Below are 16,750 nucleotides of genomic sequence, written 5' to 3'. Positions count from 1 at the left end.
CGGAGGGAGTATGCAGTGAGGGGTTGCTACTTTAAAATTAAAACTAAAATTTCTTAACAAGTTGACAATTTTCGGCAGGACCTGGACCTCCCGGATCTTTCTCCATGATCCTCCGCTGGTATCAGGCGATGTTTCAGTATCATATAGTATCTCAAGATCGTGGCTGTCGATCCATTGTTTGTATGTGCAAATCGTGTTGAACATGTAATATTCATTTCCACCATTGTATTGAACATAACCAGCCATGGAATCGTAGTCAGGACAAATGAGACAAGCACAATTGCACCACTAGGTGGATTAAAGCAGGTTTTTATTTTGGGAATGCGTCGAGTTGAGACGAAAACGTAATATGATTAATAACGAGGATAACACTTTCCGAATGTAGAGAGAAATTTATGAAAAATGACGATTTCCATTCGACTCTAGCAGGTTCTGATCGATTTTGATGAGCATTTGATTTTTGTTGTATGACCAATTATATGTATAGGTCAAATGTTTAAAAACAGTAATTTAAGGTCAAGATAGCATCATTTTGAAACCGCCAATTTCGGAGGTTTAGTATCTTCGATGAATTTTACAAACGTTAAACAGCGCATCATTTGATAAAATAATTTTGACGGTATATCGTTCAAGAAGTATTTATAGTGAATTTTCTCAGGTTAATATTCATGACTACAATAAAGTCTCAACAAATTCGCTAAATACACGAACTCTGTTACTATTTTCTGAAAAATTAATTCTACATAATTTTAAAACTTCAAAAATTACGGTTTTGGAATTATGCCGTTTGGACAGTATGATCGATTTTCACCAAACCGAATTTCTGGCTACGCCGCGGACTTCAAGTAAGTAGAAATAAACTCGTTCTACACTCGTTCACAAGAAACTTCTTCGAATGCTGAATATCTATTATAATACATTGAAACCCCGATTTTATCAGCCAAATATGAACATATGTTTGATGGGCTCTAGCAGACGAACAAGACTGAATTCGAGTAAATCCTTTCTTGAGCATGTTTTCCTTATCATGAAGATGGAAATATGCAAAAATAAAAAGTTCATCATAATCAGAAATAGTTATCAGACTACATCAAGGGACGGGAAGAATATTTTAACAGCTTCAGTTTATTATAAAGAAAAAAAATGCCCGATTTAGTCAATGTCCCCATTTTGTCAGCCTAAAATACACCATGAGACTGATAAAAATGGGTCTTTATTGTATGTTTTATTCACTGTGTTTCACATTAATAGGTACATTTCATTTTTGGAGATTTTTTTATTGCATCGAACTACAACAATTTTTAGGTAGTTTTCAAGGGGTTATTTTATAGACTTCTTCCAAAATTTGGCGAACCTATTCCAATTCGTATAGCAATTCATTGGTATACTTTAGGGTTTATATGTTGCAGATAGAGAAAATACTGAAATTTTTAGCTTTTTTCCTACACAATATTACGAAAGCTAGTTTATTTCCTACGCAATTTTTCCTAATAAGTTTGTGAAAATTATAAACTATTTGAAATTTTTTAATAGTTTAATTTTTTATTTAACCGTGATTTTTTAATAAATAGTGACCATCGCTTCACAATGTAGCCTACTTTTCATGGCTTGCGGTAAGCACGATCTCTCGAATTGCTGAACTGAAAATTATGGAATAGAAATTAATTTTTAGTATTCTTTACAGATTTAACTCGCCGCGCAGATGGCTCTGAATTAGACCCGCTGGTGCCCTAAGACGATTTCGCTAGATTTTCAGAGCACTGTGCACCCAGTGCATTAACGCAAGTGACGGAAGGTTATCGAAAAGATTCGTGAAAATGAAAATTTCAGTAATGATGATGATTTTCACAAACGGTTCGTTTTCGAGAGGTTTTTATTTGTTCTTTGGCATTAGGATTAGCGATAATAATTCAAATAAAGGAAGTCACCTTTAGAAAAAGTCGATGTCGAAGTAAAATTTGGAACTATGCACGCATGCACTTCAGAGATAGCGTGATATCAGGAGCTGAGATTTCATTTCAACGCTTTTTTGTGAAAAGGGCGATACTTACAAATGTAAACATAAGGCTTTTTTCGTACATGCGAATGAGGGATTTTAAACGCAACAAATTAACCTAAAAATTTTGATTCTCCGATATTGCTTTCTTAAACTACAGCAAAAAATACAACGGGCGAAACTGTATTTTTGTTTATTTATTTAAAGTTTCGCCCTCCACGCTCCATGCAAACAAACAGGGCGATATTTTTTTGCTAGCAGTTTAGAAGCGAAACTGTTATTTTCGTATTTTTTTAGGATTATCAAGCTGATACCAGCTGTAAATAGTAACAATGATCGCTATTGAAAAAACACGGACGAAATCGGTGGTGCAGAACGCTAGTTATTGTAAAAAAACGTAAGTGCGATACTTCAATGCTGATAGGTGGGACCGAAAAAGTAAATAATCGCCAAAGGGGCGATACTATCATTTTGTCAATTTCAATAGCAAAAACAAATTTTAATTAAATAATTTCAAATACTTTATGAAGTTTTGGATTTCGATCACTGAATCATGCAATCAAGGATGTAAAAAACACAATAGTTCTTAAATAGGAAATAAACCAAGTCTGGAAATATTCACTGTTGATTTTCTTTGAATGGTATCACTGCTAGTATCGCCCTTTTCAAGAAAAACCTGTTTTAATCCACCTAGCGGTGCAATTGTGCCTTTCTCATTTCTCTAAACTATGGCACGGAGGCTTTTTATGTTCAACATAATTGTGGAAATGTCCATTACATTCTTAGTACACTTTGCACTTATACACAATGGCATGCCAGCCACGAACTTGATGAGCTACGTGTCGACGGTGAAACACTTGAAACAAAAAATATCATACTCCATTAGCCTAATCAGCATTAGATCAATGTTATCTGCTTGCTAACTCATTTTGTCATGCGGGGATGGATATGTGAGGAGGGCGAAAGTCCCATGAACGAATGACTCCCCAGCTTAAATTGGTATGCTTTGTAATATAGTGGTGGTTTAAAGATGATGGGGTTGAAAGGGAGGGGTATGAGGTGGTGGTCTGAGGGGTGATTTAAGGAGATTTTTAAAGGAGGGGAGTGAACAGTAGAGGGGGAGTGTAACCCCTCTCCGTAAACCATCAACTACGCCCCTGTTAAAATCCAGAAACCTTAAGCGAGTCGAAAAAAAAATTTGGCCGGGATTAGGTTGACGTTTTTCAGAGTGATTGCATAACCTTTCTATATGAGAAAGGGAAAAATGTGCAAAATCCAAAAAAGTGAATCTTCGTCAAATTTTTTTCGTGTTTGCATCAAATCTCGACGTTTTATGCACCTTGAATACATTTAGCATCAAAAATAAAAATTCTATTTTTAATTTTTCCTATAGTTTTTATGAGAAATTTCTGTGTGGCCGCACTCTGAAACCCGTAATTCCGGAACCAGAATTCCGATCGATCCAAAATTCAATAGCAGCCGATGGGAAGGTTGCACCTTTCATTTGAGACTAAGTTTGGGCTAATCGGTCCAGCCATCTCTGAGAAAAATGAGTGACATTATTTGACACATACGCACATACATACACACACACATACACACACACATACACACACACACATACACACATACACACACATACAGACTTTTTCCGATCTCGACGAACTGAGTCGAATGGGATATGACACTCGGCCCTCCGGGCCGGGATTAGGTTGACGTTTTTCAGAGTGATTGCATAACCTTTCTATATGAGAAAGGCAAAAGCGTTGATTTCTTAGTTCTCAGTCGCGTTGGAAATTTGAGTAAAGTATAAACTTCAAATCGATTAAAAAAAATTTTGATTTTTTTGGCTCAGTACAATATTCAGTTTCCCACCACAATTTAGATATTTTATTAACAGAGCATTAACAATAATTCGTTGGTATGTCTATTTTATGGGCCATTTTTTCGCTTTCCCATTGATTTGGTTTGAGATTTCTAGCACTGATATTGTCCTATGCTGATTTGAGCGATTTTCTGAGTCCTGCCACTATCCCATGTAGTATGTGTTATGAAAAACATCGCGAAGCATCATGTTCTAAATGTTCTCAAACGATATAATATCCGAAGAGAGTGATAAGAGTTATAAGAAATCTCATCACACTGTTAGGTGGATTAAAAGCGTTTTTTTTTTTTATAAAATATGCGTTTGGGGTAAGTTGGCGGTGCAGCTCGCGGGACAAGTTGGCGGTACTATTTGCGGTGCAAAAATAGTCATCAAAAATTTTATTTCTGGAATTCACTCCAAAGTAAGAAAATCTTTTTCGTATATATCTCGTCAATGCAGGAAACATTAACTTCGGCCAATCGCCTGAAGAATTTCAAAAATTTGCTTTTGAATATGGAGCACGCGTCAAAGTCAATATCCTGGGGTATTGAGACTGAAATATAATATCAAATGTTGGTATAATATACGTGCTAAATGCACGTTCCAAAAGGACCCATAAAGTATTTGATTCTCCATTTGATTGCTTATTTTCTGGTGTATCTATATACCGCCAATTTACCCCGGGGCCGGGGCAAGTCGACGGGTTTTCCGCGTCACATATTTTGTCCCTAAAAATAGAGACAATGCATCAAACATTTTAATAAAATTCAGAGATGTTGCCAACAGTCTGCCCTTCCTTTCCACGTGTTCTAATTTGCAAAATCTACCTACAGCAACGCGGTAAAAAACGAAAACTGAAAATACCGCCAACTAGCCCCGGTCTCCCCTATTCCAAACTGTGCATCAGTTATGAAATTAAAAGCAGTATTATTCAAATAGTAAAACAGTAATCAAAGAAAGAAAATTATTTCATGGACATGTTGACTTTTCTCGGTGAAAATGAAAACAGCAAACTTTACGATTATTACATGTAACGTTATTGGTTAGTTCGGTTTATTGTTTAAAGTTTCAGACACTAACTTTCTTGAACGTATTAATTTCTATTGATGTCAATTTTGGGATAAAAAAGAAAATTTCAACGAATCAATGCTATTTTTTAAATGAAGCTTTCAAGACTATACCTATTACACAAGGTTTCAAAACAAAATGGAATCGCCCCCCCCCCCCCCTCCCTGGTACCAACAATAAACAAATTGATCTCCAATTTTTAACCAATCGCTGTCGCAATCAACGTTCCCCGTCTGTTGGAAAAAATCAGTTATGTTTCCGGTTTTTAAAAAAGGTGATAAGCAAAATGTTGCGAACTATCGTGGCATAACTTCACTCTGCGCTGGCTCAAAGTTATTTGAAATATTAATAGGAAATGTGCTGTTTCGCGAGACCAGAGCATATATATCGAAGGACCAACATGGCTTTTTTCCTGGTAGATCGACAACTACTAATCTAGCCCAATTCACTTCGCTCTGTATTAAAAATATTGAACTTGGATCTCAGGTCGATACTGTATACACGGATCTCAAGGCTGCATTCGATCGTGTAGATCACTGTCTTCTACTGGCAAAGATGAAGCGACTGGGCGCTTCGGATTATTTTATAGGGTGGCTTAAATCATATCTCGTAAATCATTCTCTGTGTGTAAAATTAGGAAATAACGAGTCATACAGTTTCATCAACTTGTCGGGAGTGCCTCAAGGGAGCAATCTAGGACCGTTGCTTTTCTCGTTGTTTTTCAATGACGTTTGTTTTGTTATACCTCCTGGGTGTAGACTTATATATGCCGATGATCTCAAACTATTTCTTATTGTGCGGTCAATAGAAGATTGCAAGGAACTACAGAAACACTTAGATGCTTTTTGTTGTTGGTGTAATCGCAACTTGCTGGCTCTCAGCGTGTCCAATTGCTCCATAATATCTTTTACACGTAGAAAAAATCCAATACTGTGGAACTACACCATTTCCGGGGAATCGCTAGAGAGAATGACAGTTTTCAGAGACCTTGGTGTACTTCTGGACTCACAACTGACATTCAAAAATCATTACTCTCATGTTACAGCACAGGCAAATAGAAATCTCGGTTTCATTATAAGAATCGCCAAAGAGTTCACTGATCCATATTGTTTGCGGGCACTCTACTTTTCACGTGTGTGATCTGTCTTGGAAGCTTCAGCACCCATTTGGTGTCCTTACACAAGCATTTGGATCAACCGAATAGAAGCAGTGCAGGCAAGATTCCTCCGTTTTGCTCTTAGAACTCTGCCGTGGCGTAACCCAACAGAGCTACCACCGTACATCGATCGCTGTCGTCTGCTCGATATGGAAACCCTAGCCAAAAGGCGGAACACATTTAGAGCAGTATTTGTTGGGAAGATATTAACTGGCCAAATAGATGCTCCAGACAAATAAATGTTAATGTGCCCCCGAGAAGTCTCAGATCGCATAACTTTTTAAGACTCGAGTTTCAACGCACCGAGTACGGTCAAAACGAAACCATTAGGGCGATGTGTAATGTTTTTAATAGTGTTTATGGCCATTTTGACTTTTCTGTATCTTGTGATGTTTTCAAAAATAGACTAAGAAGGTTGACTTAGATTTTAAGATTCATTTTTTGTAATATTTGTGTTTTTTATTTATGTAATGCTGTGTACTATGTTATTATATTTTATTGTAGTGTGAATCCATTGTAATCAGGTGTGGATATATAAAAAGATAATGGGTTTTTACGCCCATTTGAGGATTGCTTCTGAAGTATATCCTGAAATGGGCTTTTCCCATTCAACCACATTTCATGTAGACCAACATAGGTCAGATGAAAAATAAGAATAAATAAATAAATAAATAAATTCAAATAAATAAATAAATAAATCTCTGGAAATGTCCTCCATTAGCGTAGGATAATCTCAAACTTGATAAATTATGGGAACTTGATACCTAGATATTTGACATAAATAACTAGCTTTCTAGTTACAGCTTCAAAAAGCTGCTTCAAACTGAAATTGAATGCTTATACTGATGATCTTATTCTCAGATGATTGATTTGTGCTGATCAAAAAACATGTCTATTGTTTTTATTTGCTTCGGAATGGCAAGACTCATTTCACAGAAGATATTTTTCGTATAGGGTACCTTCTTTTATTTCGAAATCTAGGTCACTTTGAAATCAATAACTGCTAAGTGGTGCGGCTTTCGTCGACTTGAACAGATGGTAAATGTATGAAACCCTATTAACAACTGTAATTCAAAGCGAGAATGGCAGTAAATCCGAGCAGGTTAATCGCATTTCCTCTCTTACTTTTCTGAAAATTGGTTTCGACCTTTATGTCGTTTTCCTACTATTCTTTAATGCATATCAAGGCTCCTTGCTTTCCTGTAAACTATGGAGTTTTGCTGAATTTTCCGATTACTAATAATTACAAATCGCCCCATTTGAAGCAGTTCACCAAGTCTAAAACTGTTTATAGATAAAGGTTTAAGAGCAAACCAAATACAGACATGACTTAATGGAAACCAATCAGAATGTCGCTAATAAAACTTAAACTTCTAGAATTATTATGATGATGGCCCCACCTCATTCCCACACAAAGGTGTTATCTCAAAGATTTATCTAAAAGGCAAATTAATATAATTAAACGTTATCTTGCAGACCGATATTTTGAAACAGATCCCCCTACAGAGTTAACATATTTGTCATGAAAAATTGTATAGTACCGAAAATATCGGTACTGGCTTTTGTTCAGTACCGGTATTATGGTACCAAAAATGGGTCGGTATTCTCGGGATTTTCGCTACCGGTATTACCGGTACCACAACCCTACTGGCGGGTCTTTCAACAAAAGTCGGACAAAACCAAAAATATTTCTTAATCTGACTGAAACTCTTTTCCATACAGTGTTATCCAACCTTTCTTATTAACATAATAGCATTTTTATGTCAGATTTTGATTTACTGATTAGATATATCAATAACAACATAATATTTGGACAAAACTACTTTAAATCTCTACATAAAGTGTTTATGTTTTATTTATCCGGGAAATAGAGGCAAAACAAGAACTTGAACTTTGAAAAGTAGAGATGATTTCCAATAGAATGTATAAGTAGCCGTTCCGAACTGTTTCACCTGATTGTACAGAGCAGTTTGGAAAAAATGTTATTCGATAGATAATATACCTAGAAGAAATAGAATATATCAATATTTGAAATGTATGTTTTGTCCGGCCTCCGGCCACAGTGCACCGGGCTGACGGTAAGTCCAAAACTGGAAACACTACTTTTGTACACACTAACGATTTCTACCTTACGATGTCCCGTAAGTCAAGAAGTTCTGTTTGCTGATCCTTCATCTGGATTGTGAAACAAAAAAATAAAGGAACGAATTGTCACATTTGGTGTTATCCTTTCAAACAGTTTTTTGGTGTTAGGCTGTAAATGGAATGGTAAAAATGTTCGTCGTTAAAAGTTGAGGCTCGAAGAATCATAAAAAAAATTATTGCGCATGCTTAAAGTAAATACTTTCGAAAATAATTGTGCAAAATTTCATCCAGATCGGAGCACAAGATTTCAAACTACAGCCGTTCACAGCACTCTGTTTCCATCACGAATGAAGTTAACATAAAGCATGAACGCGATTATCTCGGAATGGAGTTACATGAAAAGGACCGTTGCGGTGAAAGTGATATCTCAAAAACTACTCGACCGATTTTCATAAATTTTGTTTTAATTTTGTCGAATTTAATTCTTGTGTACTTGAAAGATTCAGACGGCGCCGGTGGTTGAGTGGTAAGCGTGACCGCCACTCATTCCGGCCTGGGCTCAATTCCAGCAACTTCAGCTAGTCCACATCGATAACGGAGTAGCAGCCAGGAGTAGTCGCACAAGCTCAAGCTCAAGCTCTCGTGTACTTGAATGATTCATTTTTCATCCGACCATTTTCAATGCTTCGTAAAGTATTTTTTTAATTTTGAAAACCTAAAACATCGATGCTATTGTCAGTTCTTTCATCGCAATTTTTTTTATTGGAAAGCCGAACCGTTCAAGTAGGGGAATTATGGTTAAAACCGACACCTTAAGCTTAACACTTTTTCTAAGTTGCCACAAAACCAATAAAATTATAATTTTTATGCAGAATTCTTCTTCAGAAAATTCTTAACAAGACTTAATTTTTTCAGCGCTTCAAAAAATTAATTTCATTAAAAAATATTGGTTGTAAAACTTGGAAAACAAAGTGACTTTTTGTAAGCACTGCGGGTAAAACCGACACCCCATAGGGGTAAGATCGACACCCCCTTTAATTTATTTTCTCTCCACTTTATTAAAATCTTTATCGTTATTAAAAATGAGATATATGCGTGATTAATAAAGTGTGAGTATGTATGATGCAAATATGTGCTTTTTATTGCTTCATCATGTAGTGAGGGGAAGAAAGTTCGAAAGCGTAGTACTATAAATAAGAGTATTTTATGCTATAGGATTATTTATTGATATGAGTATTTCCAAATAATCCTTGCGCACATCATTGCAACCTGCAGTGTCATTTTATTTCATAAGAGAAGATTTTCAAGCGTTCTACGTTCTGCTAATTGGATTCATTCACTTATAAGTGACACACACACTTCTTAGTAAAACTATCTTTTTCAGATTTGATTTTTCGGACTCTGATCATCAACGATCTATTGGAGTATACATAATATCATTGTCTCATTGTGATAAAATTCGTCTATGACAAACCAAGAGAACACTAGAAATTCGGTTTGATGACCTTTTTGCAGAAATAGCAAAAGCTTCGTTAGAATCAGATAAGTAAAAATTTCAATTTTTAATTTTTAAAGAGACTTACAAGAAATAAACACAATAAAAGTATTTCTGTGTATTTCTGCTAATACTATAGTGTTCTAATAGGCTAATTGAAGTGTCACAAAGATCCCCAGTATTTTGAAATGAATCGCAACTATACACAACCATCTTAACAGGGTGTCGGTTTTACCCTAACCATAGGGTGTCGGTTTTACCCCAACAGCGCACATTTTTTTATAAAAGCAATTAAAAATATTAAATTTTTCAAACTCGTCTTCAATGCACCTAGTTGATCATAGGACAGGCCGATAATAATAGGTACTGAAAATGGGGTGATTTGAAAAGCTTTCGTTCGGTTAAAACCTTAAAATCTACCAACGAAATTTTACATCCAGACGAGTATGAACGCTGCTGTCGAATGTTTTGTTAATTTTTATGACATTCGGCGCACTAACGTAAATCCAATTTTTCTTCAAATGCTCTAAATAAACGTACTAATAATATTGCATCATTATGAAATGAATAAAAATTTGATTTCTAGGAAAAGTTGTGGGGTGTCGGTTTTACCCACAGTGTCGGTTTTTCCCACAATTCCCCTACACTAAAACACATTTTTCAGTTGATCGGTGCGTCTGGGAGAGTGTTCACCGCAAGCCTCTGTGAAAAAAATGCGCTTCGGGGGAGGGATCATAACTCCGGCAATTTTCAATATCGTTTTTAATGCAACTTGTTTTTATTTTCGTCGATAGTACTACCAATAAATGCCTTTCGCTTTTTCAATCCAAATCGGCAAAAACCCTTTTAAAAAATCACGAACTTAGCTCACCTTTTCCCTTTAACTTTTACGTTTAGTCCGCAGAATTTTGCAATATTTTGTCGGTCGTAATTTTTTTCTGAAGCTCCGATTTTCTATTTCGTTTTACAAATATCCGTTATTTTGTCGTGCAACAAACATTCAAACGTACCTTAAAATTTATCAGCATAGCACCGCAAACTACACGAGACCACAGTTTTTCATGTGGCCATCCATTTTCATGGGACGATCACTCACTTGGGGTTAAACATTTTTTTTCTAGGCAACCGCCATGGCAAATTTTATATTGGAACATTTTTTCCACACTTCGTCCCAGCATTCAGGGCGAGCTATTTTAGATTTAATTTATCATGCGGTTGTTATTCTCGCAGCCAGTGATGGTCGTTTACCGCACACGCAGTTTAATTCTTCAAAATCACAAACCATTTTTTTTTCAATCACAATATTTATCGCAGTCTTGTTTCCATATCGAAACGTGCTTTTTTCGCTGATTTTTATTACCTAGATTTTCGATCGAATGAAGGTAATGAACGGAAACCGCTTCCACTATTCACCTTTTTTTTCTTTTCACTAACCTCCCAGGCTGTCAGCGATGCTTATTGTTGGGCGTACCACAGAAGATCATAGAAAAATCATAATCGTAAACATTCGCACCAATAATTAAATTCGGGGTGCTCTTCATCATGTTTTTCTTTCGTGTTTTGATCTTTCCCCCGATATCTACACGGCACTACGTAAACACTTTGAAGCGGGAAAATACGTATTCATATCACAATGTGTATATCGTAGAAGTGTTTATTTTTTTCTGAAAACCACCAGCAACCAGCCTTGGTGCAACTCCATCACCATTTCGGACATAAATGCTACATTTCGATTTTGCTTCCCAGTTGAAAGCAACCGTCATGTATCACTTGTACTTTCGTTCCGGCGTCGGATTCAATTTGTTGATTCTTTCAATTAGCACTAATACGTGTACCATCAAGATCACAGCGGCCACCTTCGCGGTTCGAGTTTAATTCACCAGAACTATGCCAGACGCACGCTGCGCTGATGGTGCCAATAAAACATTTTATTCACATCCCGATCCATCAATTGCATTCAAATCACCCGGAGGGTACGGCACAAGTTATATTAACACAGCTTTTTATCCGCACAATCCACTAGAAGCGTTCATCTCGGTTGAACTCAAAGGAGCTACTGATGAAAGTTGGCGGATTCAAAGTTGGATGTGATTCCAGTCCTACCGGGGACGCTACTGGCGATGCTGCTTGGCTTTGGTTTGATACAACAAAATGAATTCTGTTGGTTTGCGCTGCCGGCGACAAAGAGGACCAGGACTACGAACTCTGACGTCACGAATGATGAGCGGTTGCAGTCGTATCATGTAGTCCACGATGTAGCTATAGGCGAGAAAAATGTGCGCATGTTCACACAGGAATTCTCAATGGGAACGTAACAGCAAGCAGTTTGTTAGAAAACAGCGGAGGATTGTGTTTGTATACAAACCGAACTTGTACGATAAGTCACGTGGCCAGGGATTGTAAACCTTGCCCTTTATCATATTGTAGTGTTTCATTATTATTATTATATGATTTACTTACTTGCAGTCGTGCCACTGTCAGGCCCGTAGCCAGGAGTTTATTTCGGGAGGGGCTTAAAAAATTATTGTATAAAGCTTTTTTATTTCGATTATACAGGTTTTAACCTTATGGTTATTCGCCTCTTTTTGGGTTAGAAAATTTCTTTAGAAAAATTTCTAACCCTACATGTGCGGGATTGATGAACGAACCGTGATGAGCTGCGTAAAAGGTAATCAATTTACCAACTACGCTTTACCCGCCCCTGCATAAAGCTTTTAGTTCTAATTACTTCATATTGTCACTAGAAACTAAACGAAATTTTGAAAAGTTCTTAATGAAAACAAAGCCAAATCTAAGACAATCCATGTTCTTTGTCACAAGAAAGGCTATAGTACATCAACGAATTATTGATGTTTAATTTGATTTTTATTATTTATTTTTATTCACAAGTTACAATTTACTCTCGTTGCAACAATGGATATTCTAGAGTTCTCAGTATTTATGCGCTAACCGAATATGACAATCCTTGACGGTGCTGGAAAACGCAAGGTGTTCTAAGCTACACGTTTAAAAGGTGTAGATGACGCTAAATCGAAATGAGTAGAATATCCATAAATCCATAATATCCATAAAATGTTCGATCGAAGAGAATGTCGAAATTTGTACAAAATCTTCTGATTTAGCAAACGAATTGTAGATGGGTCAACTTCTATTTTCTTGATCTGGCGTCCTGTAACTATTACCAGTTCTAATGCATCATGCTAACATAATTTTTTGGCATACCCCAGTTAGGAAGGAGGATCTTTGGTGATCAATAGGATCAAAATATATGGGTCATTCCACGTCTGATTTACAATCAAAATTTGAATTCCTTCCAATTTTTTTTCTTGCATTCATTAGTTAAAGTTATTGACACGCATTTTTTATTTTGGCTGAATATGATTTTTTTTTCAAGTTATTAGTTTTTGAACTTTTGAAGTTTATAACATTGAACATTTTTCAATCACTTATAACTCGGAAACGATTCGATATATGGAAAAAAGTATTAAATAAAAAAGTTGTGAGCTTACTGAAAAAATAGCAATTTCTTTTTGTTATACAACTTATGAAATTTGCAATTGTTTGAAACAAATTGAATTTTTTAAAGTTGGACCAATTTTTTACTTATTATTTTCTTTAAATATTAAAAATCATGTTAAAATAATTGTGCAAAAATTTGGGAGTGGATATCAAAATACTTTGCGAGATATTACAATTATAAACTTAAAACAAGGCAATTTTACACCAAACACCTAGTGAGAGGCCTATTGTAATTGAAATATCTCGTAAAATACTTCGAATTTCTTTCTGAAATGTGTACACAATCTTATCGATATAATTATAAATTATTTGAAAAAGCTAAAAAGATTTTTTTGGCTCCACCCTGAAAAAAAATTTGTTACTAATATTTGCATAATACATAAATTATTTAACAAAAACAAATATTACAAAAAAAAATCCGCCGAGATCTTCCGAAAACGCAGCTTTTATTATTTAATGCTTTTTTCCAGAAATCTAATAGTTTCTCAGTTATGAGGGAATGAAAAATGTCCAATTCTATTAAATTTATAAAACTTTTAAAAATCACTATATTATTAAAAGTCGATATTTGTATGTATGTGATTTATGGACTCCCAAACGGCTTAACCAATTGCCGTAAAAATTTATGCATAGTAGGAATTTGTTATGGAGCGTGTTTGTGTGCTATTGGTGGGGATTATCTGCCTACAAGAAGGCGCTTCGGAACAAATTATGGTTTCCTCCTATTTCGTTGAAAGTCGCATCAACGTGCGATGGGTATTAGCTAGTACTTTATAAAGTTCAAAAACTCATAACTTGAAAAAAAAAAAGTCAAATTCAGCCAAAGTAAAAAAATCGTGTCTATAATTTTCAGCTAAAGAGTGCAAAAAAATTGAAGGGAACTAAAATTATAGTTGTAAATCGTGGAATGACTCGCATTCTGCAAATTTAAGACTTTTTTGGGGGTATTCTCATGTTAAAAGCAAATATTTTCTAAAGTCCCCCGAAATCAAATTTATTTTGATTACATAACTATATTAAGAAGCAAACCCGCCACGACTGTAAGTATATTAAGAAGATTATGTGAAAACTTCAGAATGGAACTCGAAGTGTTACGAGACATTTCAGTTATAACAGGCCTTTCGCTGGGCGTTTAGTGTAAAATTGCCATGTTTTATGTTTATAATTGTAATATCTCGCAAAGAATTCCACTGCCAAATTTTTACACAATCTTTTTAACACGATTTTAATACTTAAAGAAAATAATAAATAAAAAATTTGGTCCAGCCTTAAAAAAATTCAATTTGTTTCAAGTAATTGCACATTTCATAAGTTATATAACAAAAAAATTGTGATTTTTTTTGGTAAGCTTATTTGAAAACGCAACTTTTTTATTTAATATTTTTTTCCATATATCGAGTCGTTTCCGAGTTATCAGTGATTGAAAAATGTTCAATTTCATAGACTTCAAAAGTTCAAAAGCGAATAACTTGAAAAAAATATAATATTTAGCCAAACCAAAAAATACGTGTCAATTATTTTTAGCTAAAGAATGTAAGAAAACAGTTTGGAAGATGCTTGACGTTTATATTAAGCGCACATTGCTCTAATCTATTACAGAAATTCAATTTGCGTATGATTTAACTAACTTTCTTTATTCAGGCCAAAATCTAGCATAAAATGAGTTTTGTTAGATACCATTACTAGCGATAAATGTTAATTTTGGGACAGTTTTTGTACTCAGTTTTCTATGAAACTTCTAATTTTTTATTATACAATTCGTTTACTTGAGTCGGTTCAATGCATTAGCTAAATGAAGCCTTGAGTCTTTAATATATTTCCACGATATAAACAATGAAAATGATAAAACGCTAATGGTTGTCCAACAGATCTCGTGCGATTGACCTGTTTACTGATTGAGAAATATTTTTCATAACCAACCGCGTCTTGGTGGTCGTTCATATCTATCTTGTACACTTCCGTATTATTATCGTGGTAACTGCCATGGACATGGCAGTTCGCGAATATCTGATTTCATTTTTGTTTTGTCCCCTTACGGGCCACCAGTGTCGACTTCCTCAATGATGATGCTGATTGTTAATTTTGAGATACTAGACGCAGTTTTTGCCGTCAATATTATATGAACAGCAGCCACAAATTTGGCAATTGTTTTTCAGGTAATCGTATTGGAGACTATGGATGTGCAAAGATGTAACGTGTATGATGATATTATCGCATTGCGTTTTGTGCGTGCAGGGTCAGCTAGGACGAAATCCTAGCTGACCCTACCCGTCTAAATCCTAGATGTGTCCTTTATAATAAATTACATTTTTTCCAAATGTGACAGGAATCTTTTAATGGCCACGGTTCAAAGAAGTTAAGTTTGTTTATTGGGGCTTTAACCTCCTGGTCGTTCGCCCGCGGTTCAAGTAAGAGGTATCAGATCTTGTAGACGAACATTGATTTTCTTATCATCCATATATATGAGAATCAACCACGTATTACAAGTTGCAAAATGACTGGTTTCGCCTAGGCTAATTTGTTGAGTAACATAAGTACTGAATGCCTGACAAGGTAGAACTCGTTAAAGGCGATGTTCGTAAGCATAACCTCTATTTTCACCTTCAGCAAATATTTCCCATCATGAAATTCGGTTATGCAAAAATTCCAGAAGTCAATAGCCTCCACGTTTGGCTGGAGCACCACTTCTTGCTTCTACGATTCAATCATCCGACGGATCACCCCAGCAAGAATTAAAGTAACAGTTTCTTTTGTTCGTCCGACGAGTCACACAATATGAAAGGAAGCGTGTTATCAGACTCGGCATACTGAGTAGATATCGTGACCGATGTCTTCGGTGGCTCGAAATAGCAATCTCCCTCACCATTCTCCCATTAATTTGTTGAAACCAAACAAGATACAATTTTTTTACGAGTTACCGAAAAACATGTTGCTTCTTAAATTTATTTTTGAAAAGTTTCGGGGGGGGGGGCTTTAGCCCCCTAGCCCCCCCTCTGGCTACGTGCCTGGCCACTGTATATTGCTATGTAATTACAAAAAATAATGCTAACTAGATTTTCTAAATAAATCCCTGGGAAAGTGGAATATAACGCTTTCATGCGTACGACCTTCAGACGAGACGGTGTTATCCACAGTGTGCTGTGTGTTCCGATCAAAGAAGATAACGAAAACGTGATTTTGTCTAATAAACTTCAAGTGATTCGAAGGTGTTGATAAGAATAGTTTCACTGTGCACTGCTCTATTACATATGGCAAGGCCGCCGGAGCCAGGAAAAGTGTGTTACGACTATTAGTGCTAAGTGAGTGTGACGGTGGGGGAATTGTTTTATGCACCAATCTTCAACCAAGTGCAGTATCTTAAATAAACTTTAGTGGAACCACCAAAGAACCCACCGCGAATCTAGTGTTTAATGGACAATGGACAATCACCTACAATGTGCTTGAAGGTCTCATTCTAACTCTAAAAAATGTATTCCTAGGAAGCAGTTGCCTGTGTGCAGGTTAGTGTGCAACGCACAGTGGCGTGAAAACCTGACCCAACGTCGAAAATGGATTCGATTAACC

General features: G+C 35.8%; 1 protein-coding gene across 2 annotated transcripts in view; it reads right to left on the bottom strand.

The window, feature by feature from the left end:
- Nucleotides 1–12,084, bottom strand: part of LOC131693013 (neuropeptide CCHamide-1 receptor) — a 202,008-nt gene extending 189,924 nt beyond the window's left edge. Inside the window, exon 1 of one of the 2 annotated variants that reach the window (XM_058980459.1) lies at nt 10,678–12,084. The gene's annotated coding sequence lies outside the window, so the exon portion shown is untranslated. The other variant, XM_058980460.1, reaches the window with a different exon arrangement.
- Between the last annotated feature and the right edge of the window lie 4,666 nt (nt 12,085–16,750).

Source organism: Topomyia yanbarensis, chromosome 3 (assembly GCF_030247195.1).
Source record: "Topomyia yanbarensis strain Yona2022 chromosome 3, ASM3024719v1, whole genome shotgun sequence".
Taxonomy (NCBI): domain Eukaryota; kingdom Metazoa; phylum Arthropoda; class Insecta; order Diptera; family Culicidae; genus Topomyia; species Topomyia yanbarensis.
Note: the sequence above shows the minus strand (reverse complement) of the source record. Positions and strands in the feature narration are given on the sequence as shown.